At 42.2% G+C, this 10798-nt stretch overlaps 1 long non-coding RNA gene across 1 annotated transcript; it reads left to right on the top strand.

Annotated features, from left to right (window-relative positions):
- Window positions 1-335: 335 nt before the first annotated feature.
- LOC131257497 (uncharacterized) lies at window positions 336-2185 on the top strand. Its single transcript, XR_009177458.1, has 3 exons — window positions 336-812; window positions 1523-1650; window positions 1958-2185. It is a non-coding gene; the product is annotated as an uncharacterized LOC131257497 (long non-coding RNA).
- Window positions 2186-10798: the final 8613 nt, after the last annotated feature.

The raw sequence follows: 10798 nt of genomic DNA, 5'->3' as shown, positions 1-10798 counted from the left end.
CAAGGATAGCTTTTATGGCTTTATCTGGTTTAGACCTCTCGCTATAATATAAGTGGTCCTTAATTTCCAAACTAGAAAAGAAATTTCTAGAGTTGTTTCTTCGGTATTAATCTTCCTAATAAAGAGTCCTTCCAAAGGTTTTTGAAAAAAATAAATGCATGGGAGAGAGAATCATGAATATGTGTGCAAGAACCAAGTGGAACATGCCATTTTTGAGATCATTCCTAATGCAAGCTATGCTTGCCATGCCCATCCACACACCATACACATTTCTGGGTGGTATTACCTAATCTCTTTTTGACATAACTTGTATTCTTTGGTCACTTTGCTTCAATTTTGAAACTAGAAACTGAAAATCCAATGTTGCTTCAAGTGATACCAATGCAGTTGACTGAAAGATGATTAAGATAAACAAAAAGCAATTTTTACTGAAACAAAAAATTTTGTTTACTTAATGATGTGAATTTGGTTTTCATATTTTGGTAATTATGTGATTTGTTTATTTTCTTTTCATTAATTTTGCATCTCATTGTGATGATTTGTTCGCTTCTAATCATGTGATCGTTGAAAGGCAACATGAACAGAGCTGTGTTTTCTTTAGCTTGGTGAACTTGTATGTTCTTAATAAAATGGTATTCTTGTGTTTTTACTGAACTGACCCATTTCACTGAGGATTTTCAGTCCCAGCCAAAACCCATCCTGTTTCAGTGATGAGTTCTGATCCCAACCAATCCGACAGTCTCGTCCATTCCAGGTAAGTAAACACCGGTCATTGCTGAGGCTCATCAAACTGGAAGCTCCTCATTGATCAAGTGAATTTAATGTGATTTTTTTCCCTCTTATGGTTGCTGGATGAATTTGATTATTTTTCGCTTTAGCCATACAATTGATGTAAATGAATCAACTAGTCAGAAGATTAGATCAGCGATATAATTGATCATCTAAATCAACTTGCCATGAAACTACCTTCTAAAAATGATAATGATAATATTAATAAAAATATATTAAACTAAACAAGGTCTGAAACTTGAGTCAGGCTTGCTGCTACCATAAATATGATGAAATGATAGCTTTGTAGCAGATTTTTCCTCGATTTGTGAGGAAAAGTTGGGAAAAGGAAATCAATTTCCCCATCCTTTTGGGTTTCTAAAATAGAAGAAACCATCTCATGATTGAGGTCGTATGCTTCTCCATGGATTTCCACTAAAACAATCAGATTTGTTGGAAGCTCAACTGAATTGAATCACAATGATTAAGCTCCAAATTGCAATAGTGTTTCCTAATACTCACCATTGCATTCCTTTCAATTCCAACTTGAATATTACATGATTGTGAATTCGAGCCAAGCACCTAGATCAATTAAAAGTGTTTTCAAACCTAGCCCACAGCCCGGTGGGACCCATTATCAATTAAACTAGACTCATTCACTAGCCTAAAGTTGAAACCTAAAACCAGACCACTGCAGATGGGACTTGGGACCTAGCCATCAGCTTAAAAGCATATGTTTGTGATTGTATTGCAGGTTATAGTGGTGGCATTTCGGAACCGAAATCTGACGCTGCCAGAGGACTATGATGAATTGTATGAAATTCATGACAAGGAATTAGCATTTCTTGATGAACAAAAGATTTTATACACGCCTCAGTTCAGGTAATGCTTTAATGACATTCCATGCCATGTTTGTACAACATGCATACACAAAATTCTATTAATGCCTAAGCACGTGGGATCATTAAGACTTTTTGATGTGGTGGGCCACCACCTGGATAAGACGTGTCCCAGAAAGAAAGGATGTTGGACTGTCTTTAACCTTTGATCTGATGTGTGGAGTTTCTGCCTATTCTCCATCAGAACAGAGAAACTATATATAAGCACAAATGAACCATACACACATGCACATGCACACGTTCATGTTTTACACACAAGTAGTTTTGAACGACTGCTCATCCATGATCAGGTTCTTGGACAGAGCTGCCATTCTCGATCAAGGCTCCATACCACAACCATGGAGAGTATGTACAGTGACCCAAGTTGAAGAGATGAAGATCCTAACAAGGATGATGCCCATCATAGCCAGCACTATCATCATGAACACATGCCTGTCCCGGCTAACTACAAACATTCTCTGTCCAATAAGGCAACATCATGGACCTCCATCTAGGCTCCATCAAAGTTGAGGCGCCATCGATCCCCGTCATCCCGTATGACTATTCAAGATGTGATAGATGAGTGCAGACTATTCTACTTGGTAGGGCAGGAGACCACATCACCTTTTATTTTCTTTTCTTTCTTTATTTTTTTTTCCTTAATTTGTTTATGAGAAAGATTTTCTCTATGGCTATGGATTTTCTAAAGCTTTGAGCTACATGGCTACGGATACAATCCGTAGCTTTTAACTGTTTTTAACCGTTTTTCTGGTAGTTCAGCAAAAAACATACAATTTAGGGGCGTCCAGCACAACCACCGGTGAAAGTCCCTAACCGTCGGTAAAGCCTTTATCGGCACTTGCCTGACCGCCGGTAAAGGCTAGTTTTCTTGTAGTGGAAGTGCCTAAAAACCAACGGAAACCATCAAGGAAGCCCACAAAGTCCATATAAACAAAATGAAAATTACCCAAGAAGAGGATAATTAGCAGGACAGTGCCCATCCATTAGGCGAAAATCACATTGAACACAACTCCAATGCTGATCCCCAGCATTAGCATTGGTTGGACAAGCAACGCCAAGTCATAGTTGATAATGGGCATATCTAGAGTTGGATGCCTGAGCTTAAGATTGTAATAAACCCATGATTATACCTAGTGAAATGGAGACCACAGAACTTGCTCTGGGCAGTTTTTTAAAAAATTGGACAAGATGAAAATTTGAAAGAAAGAAATATTTGTATCTATTTGATATGGGTCTTGTGAATTAAGGAAAATAACCCTCGAAAATAATTAGGATAAACAAGCTCTTAAGGAAGGCCAGGAAACATAAAAATAAGAAAAATAAATTAAGGTTTTGTCCTAATAGCTTTATATGAAGAGTGTTAGATGGATGTCTTGTGCAGATATGGAGAACTTGAATACAAGAAAATTATCTTGCTGTAGGCTTTTTATGATCTTTGATGATGTTCATGGTTCTCCTCAAAAGACATGCAACCAGGTTCACAATAATGTTAAAGAAATAAAAATATGGAGAATCACTTCCAGAATCACCATGACAGGGTGATGAAACTATAAATTCTCTTACATTTCGATATAGCATTCGACGATTTTGCATCAAAGCCAATAACCAGGGTAAGCATGGGAACAAAAATACTGCCCCCACCAACACCTCCAACGCTGCCAAATGCCACTCCAAAGAAGTTAATAATTGAACTCACAATTATTTTCCAGTTGAATTTAATTTCCTGTAAAAGAAAAACCATCATCTCGTAAAGTGCAGGTGTTCTTGGTTTGTACAAGTGGGCCCATGTTTCAGTAAATACAGATTAATGGTCTGCTAGACCCCATCATGGATTGACCATGCCCCCAAAATTCCTTCAATTGGACAATCATATTCTTGCAGTTTGTTGCCTAAAAATAGTCAACTAAGAAGAGTAGTACACATGAGTTTGATACTTCTGATCCAACACAAACTAACTATTTAGGCAATGTTTGGATGCATTATCTGATGAGGACATCATGCGCGCACACACACCCCCCTATGCACGTACACAAGGAGAAGGAAGGCCCCATCATCGATCTGGATCGATAACGACATCCATGGAGGGCCTCTCAGTTAGAGGGTTGTGCTTTGGTTCCTTGGAGTGGACCCGATCATCATGTGAATCCCACCATTGAATCTCATGATCATTGCTCACTACCTTTGATGATCTAGGACTCTGAGTTTTTCTTATTATCGTTATTAGGAACATCATGAACGGTTTAGATTGCATTGATTAGTTGTTATTTTTGTTAATTCGTCTCTAAGTAACAGTATGAGCACATGGCGTGACTTTTGGGGTATAGGGTTTTCTTATAAAAGGGAAACCCCTTGTAAGTTTTTTCTCATTGAATATTATAAATAAAATTATGTATTTTCTTGCTTCTCTAATTCTCTGAGTTGAGAAATCCAATTAAATGCAAAACCCTCCCTTCTTCGAAGGGCTAACCACCGTGGTGCGAAGCCACACCCAACCCAAATTGCACCCACCTCTTACCCTCTATGTTCATCATCTCTCATAGCCATCCGCTCTCCAAATCCACCCCCTTTTGCAACCAATCCTTCCTCTATAGCAGATTTGCAGAATCAGGCCCAGCAGGAGGGCTGAAACTTCGGCAAAGCACCATACATAAACTGGACGTTAGATAAGCCTAAAATTTGGTGTGTGGGTGGCCCACCCCTAGTCGACTAGACTTATGCTTGCCCTTTTTGGGTTCATGGGCCCCACACGCGAGTGGGAAAGATCCCACGCACGTGTGTCTGGACCCTGCTGCTATCCACACATGTGGATCCTCTCAAGTTTGTCTCTCTCCTCTATTTTATTCATCTCTCGCCTTATTTCCATAACCTTAACCCTAAATAATCTTAAATCCTAAGTTCTACTACACTTTTGCAACCCTAGGTTTTCCTGAATTAAAACATGTGAATCCCTTGGATTGGAAAATAATCGTTTGCATGTGTGGATGAATCTACTCACCTTTGAGCATTGTTTGGTCTATAATTTTTAATTGATCCAGTCCTAACATGTGTAGGCTTGGACCCTCGTAGATTTTTCTTATTGAATGTTTGATCTTAGGTGGGATGTAGAATTATTGTGATTGTGTCACGCCCCAAACTCGAAAACTGGGCTCATGAAATTCTCGATCGCCGAATCCGGCACCAACAACCTCTGTAGTACCCCATTCTCGGCTACCAGTGCCCATACATTGGATTCCAATCCTGCGATCGGGATTTTAAACATAAATTCATTTCATAATAAGTATAACCATAACATAACCCATGAACAATAACCATAAGAACACCATCACAAAATCCACTGTACTAAAAAACTTTTGAGTACGAGGCGCATAAAGGGAAATACAATGATAATAATAACTAAAAGCTCTTGAAGCTCCCCGGAATGCTCCTGCTCCTGCTCAACTATGATTGCATCCTCGTGTCACCTGCACGCATCTATCATGCATAAGCTTATAAAAATCTTAGAGGGTGGTGAATGTGTGCACACAATATAAGCATGCTCAGAATGCAATATCAAAGTAATGCAGAATATGTTGGTGAATCCATGAATGCTAACAGCCATACCAAGGCTATGTGATGCAAGGCATAAATGCTATCGGCTATGCCAAGGCCATGCGATGCGAGATGCAACTCAAGCATACCAATCCTCATTGGAATCCACATAATCATACAACTCATCTCTGGGATATCACTGATGTCTATAACACTATACACCATTTTGTCGCCCTATACTGGACGCACAACCATGCAAGCGGAAGAGACATCACTATCCACCTGGCCAATAATTAGCCAATATCTATCCGGCATGTCGATAGTGCACTCATTTACGAGCTGGTTAAACTTAACTTAGCATTACCCCCTACCCTCGGGCTAGTAAGGCCACACCTCCTTCTAATCGATCACGACATAGTGGGAGACGTGGCCTCCTAGTATTCAGCCCTCATGTGCTCATACATCCACTCGGTCTAGGTATTGGAGCATCCTTCATGGTGCCATAAGGGTTTGGGGACTTTCACCATGAGACATCCTACAATCTCCCGTGCTTAAACAATATTTTCGGTATCTAATCTTGTCATCCATGTTATATCTACAGAGGCTACAGCCCTGATGTCGCTATGGCGTACAATAATCATAATCACATAATGCAAGATGCATGGATATGCAGTCCAATCATGCATCAATCCTGCATACATCGTGCACTCATATGGGACAACTCCACCTGTCAGGGAGTCCCATGAACAACCTGCCCAATGTCACATGCAATGGTCAATCATATCTCATAACAAGCATACAGATGGTGTGTATAGGCATGTATCATGATGCTATGCTATCGCATACTTATAATCGGCATCAATAATTGGCATCTATAATCGGCATCGATAATTGGCATTGATAATCGGCCTATACGTACAAGGTGAGGCCCATAGATGGACAACATATCCATAGCATGGAGGGTCATTCCTTGACTATGGATATGCTGATTCCGATAACATGGGTTCCTCCACCTACAGTGAGGTGGACTATCCTCAAATCGAGGTTGGGCCTAGGTGGCCTACCTACAATCCTACAAGCAACTAATAGGGCCCCAATAATTTGGGTTAGCCCAAAAGAATAAATGGATCTTGCAATATCAATGGGGCCCATCGATATGGGTCAACCCACTTAGAGATGAATGAGAACAGGCCTGACAAGGCCTAAGGGAAGATCACAATGTGGACATTTAACCATCATTGCCCATCAATGAGGACATTTAACTAACATTGCCTCTAGGAATGGCCCACATAGAGCCTAACATATGGTGGGCCCATGGCCTCACACAAGGGCCTCATATACTACATAATGGGCCTTACACAAAGGGCCTAATGCACATCACGATGGGCCTCACTCATGGGCCACATATACATCATAATGGGCCTTACTCATGGGCCTCACATACATCACTTTGGGCCCCTTCAATGTGCCTCATACACATCACCATGTGAGATCCACAAGCCAGACTTGGGCGGCACGGATAAGGCACATACATCATGGGGGTCCTATGGAGGGACGGAGTGTGTACAACACATGCCTCAAGTTAGGCCTCACCGTCTGGACCGATAGATGGCTGTATATAAAACACATGCATTAAGAGGGCCCACACAATGGACGGGGTGTATGAAACACATGCTATACAAGGGGGGTCCCACCGTCCAGGGGCAGATGGACGGTGTGATATAGATTACATACATCAAGGTGGGTCCTGCATTGCACCATCTAGGACGAACTGTGTGGATACAAAAATAAACATCATGATGGCCCACAAAGCTTACTGACGTCATCTAGCAATGGGACCCACCGTCCTAACATTGGACGGTGTGAATTTAGTCCATATATCACAATGCCATCCCACCGTCCCAATCAAATGGACGGTGAGGATAGAGAATACATATTATTTCGACAAGAAAACAAATGCATTTGATTTAGGGGATTTATTCAATGATAACAAAGAATTTGATGAGAGAACAATGATTACAAGATATCCTATTCTGAGTTTATTTACATCCTCAGATTCCCTTGATTCTGAAAATAAAGTACAATCAATGCAATGCAATGAATGGAAGAGAAGACAGTCCGATGGTGATTTTGGCAGCATTTCGACGCTTTTGATCACATCTCTAGGGGAGATGGGTTGTGCAGGCTTGAAACCCTTTATCTGACCATTGAGATCAGTTCTGATCATCCTTCCTTTCATTCTTCCTTGATCTGACCGTTGAGATCAGTTCTGATCTTCCTTCCGTTCATTCTTCCTTGATCTGACCATTGAGATCAGTTCTGATCATCCTTCTGTCATCCCTTGAAATGTGGAACGGTCATCCCTTGAAATGTGGAGCGATCATCATCCCTTGAAATATGGAGTGGTCATCATCCCTTTAAATGTGGAGCGGTCATCCCTTGAAATGTGGAGCGATCATCTGTCTGAGGGTAGGAGTACACAGGCCTAGGCAGGGAATGTAGAGTGCATGAATCTTACTTCGTGGAATATGGAGTGCATAGAGCTTACTTCGGGACAAAATCCATGCAACAGGGCAAGTCTCCTTACAAGGTGGCGTATGGATTTTCCTTTAAGACAATATAAGGCGTGTCTCAGGACAAGTTCCATAACAAGTGGCGCATGGACATTCCAGTAAGACAACATAAGGCTTCCCTTAGGACAAGCTCCTCTTGATGTGGCGCATGGAGCATCCGTTAAGACAACATAAGGCTTCCCTTAAAACAAGCTCCTCTTAATGTGACGCATGGGATTTCTTTACAAAAGTGATTGTAAAAGATTTCTTCTGCAAACTATATCCATTAGGACAACATAAGCCTGTCATCTAAATAAGCTCCATAATAAGTGGCGCATGGAATTTCCTCTACAGAAATGGTTGCGTGGTTCACGCAACGGGTTTTGGAAGTGGTTGTGTGGTTCACGTAACGAGCTTCTCTGCAAACATAGTTGTGCAAATGGCGCAATGAGTCCTTTCTGCAAACATAGTTGTGCGGATGGTGCAAGGGATTTCTCTCCCCCTCTTTGTTGCGCAGACACAGCAAAGGCTTTCTGCCTTGCGCGGATGGTGCAAAGGCCTTCCTTCATTGCGCAGGCGGAGAATGAGTTCTCCAGTTGCGCGACCCGCGCAACTGGCCTCTCTCTCCCACTCTCTTACATTCCATCATGTCTTTTAACCTCCCAACTGACCAACCCCCCAAATGTCGCATGGGGAGGGTTATTTATAGGCTTCCCTTTCTTACATAGTGGTGATCACCACCACTTCCTCCTTCACACAATATCCAACCTCCTCTCCTAAACAATAGTGTCCACCAAGCTTTCCCTTAAATGGTGGTGTATAACTACTTCTTCCTCCATACAAGGCAATACCCATCCACTCCTTTTTACCAAAATACCCAAAATACCGCCAAATACTGATTTTTACCAAAATACCCAAAATACCCTGATACTGATTTTTACCAAAATACCCCCAGATATTGATTTTTACCAAAATACCCCCAGATACTAATTTTTACCAAAATACCCAAAATACCCTCGAATACTGATTTTTACCAAAATACAGAGTTCACAAACCTGGAAAAGATTTGCACCATGGAATTCTCTGACCAATGCAATGGAATATTTTTTGTGCCTCAACACTACAGCAAGGTGGGTCCCACCCCTACACATGCCACACGTGTGGGGTGGGCCCATGTCCATGATATATGGATGGTGTTGATAAAACACATACTTCAAGACAGGGGCCCCACCATCCTAAATTAGTGGACGGTGTGGATACAAGATAAATACATCAAGGTGGGTCACACCCGACACATACCACATGTGTGGGTGGGTCCCACATCAAAGATAGATGGATGGTGGAGAAACACATACGCCATGGTGGCCCACAGAATTTGTTGTCTCATGTAGTAGCTGTTGTTGTGTGGGTCCACCGTCCTTGCACTACTGGACGAACGGTTGGATAAACACATATATCTAGTCGGCCACACACATTAGGGCCCTACGTTCATGGATGAAACACGTACATCAAAGGTGTGTCCACATGTGTGGCCCACCTAAGTAGGGAATAAAGCTGCTATTTATGTTAACCTAACATTGCAGGTTGCTAGACTGTCCCAACAGTTAGACCGTCCAGGCCCCTTCAGCCCAACCCAGGGGCATCCCACTAAGGCTGGATGGTGTGGGTTTTCAACCCATATTAAGGTGGGGTCCACACGCCAATGGTCCACCTCTCTCCCATTAAAATCAGGCTGAGAAATGAGGGTTAAACACTACTCAAACAGACAGCAACATGGGCCTAAAAATCTGGACAGCAAGAAATTGCTGCTTAGTGCAGCCCATGGGTTGCTGGACATCAGGAAAATTCATCACATAGATCAAGATAGGGCCACCTAGATGGGCCATACACACCTAAACCAAGCTTGTGTTTGAATCAACCCATACATGCAAATAGGACAGCGAGGTGGGCCAGCCTGCGTCCAGATTTTTTGGACAGTAGGACTGTCCCACCCTGCTGGATGGTTTGGATGTGCTGAGCACATCAAGTGGGCCACATCCATTAGGGAAAAAGAGAGAGAAGTAGAAAGAGAGAGAGAGATTGGCCAAAGGAAGGGACTTCGCCACTATGAGCCCCTTAAAAGATCCAAGCCATACATCATGATCATCACATGGGTCCCATACTTGCATGGGCCCTACATAAGAAAATCTAAGGTGGGGATGCCATCCCCACCATGCAATCAAGGGTTTAGATGACCCATCAATGACCTAGATCAAGTAATACATCATGATGGGGTCCAAGGAGAATGACCCCATTATGGCTTGTGCATGTAACCAAGGTGGGCCATTAGCCACACCTAGGGGGTAAAATAGGGTCTCCACCATTGATTGGTGGGTCCTATATGCCCCCAAGTAAGAAAATCTAAAGTTCTAAGCAAGAAAACCAATGATCCAAACCTAGAGAAGTACCCACCTATGATCTTCTTCTCCTTTTTCCACCCTTGGGTTCTTATGCTTCAAAGGAGTTGATTTAATGGTAGTGATGGGTTCCTAAGGGTTGGATTGGAAGGACTTGAGCTTGAAGGTGATTAAATTTTTTGGAGATCTCATGGAGGGTTGAAAGTTGCTAGCAATGAAGAAGTGAGAGAGAAAGGAGAGGGAGAGAGATAAGAGAGAGAGAGAGAGGGAGAGAGAGAGAGAGAAATGATTGCCTAGCTCTTTTAGATAGGCAATGATGATGGTGTAAGACATGGGGAAGAAAAATAATAATGGGCTAGGGGGTAGGGTGGCTAGGATAGTTAGGGTAGCTAGGGGTGATGTCATCCTCATGATGACTTATGGAAATGTGCAAATCAGGACAGTTGGGTCCCGTTACATGTAGTCCACGGCCATGATCATGTGTGGCCCACATCTCATGATTTAAACATTGGATTGGTGCACTCGATGTAGTATTGGAACTGCAGCGCAAGTCTCGGGATAAATTGGCTTGGGTTTAGAGGATGGGACTCAAAGTCGCAGGTCACTAGAATTCGATCAGGAGGACTGAGGAATCTTATGGAACGAAACGAACACT

Source organism: Magnolia sinica, chromosome 10 (genome assembly GCF_029962835.1).
Source record: "Magnolia sinica isolate HGM2019 chromosome 10, MsV1, whole genome shotgun sequence".
Lineage (NCBI taxonomy): Eukaryota > Viridiplantae > Streptophyta > Magnoliopsida > Magnoliales > Magnoliaceae > Magnolia > Magnolia sinica.
Note: the sequence above shows the minus strand (reverse complement) of the source record. Positions and strands in the feature narration are given on the sequence as shown.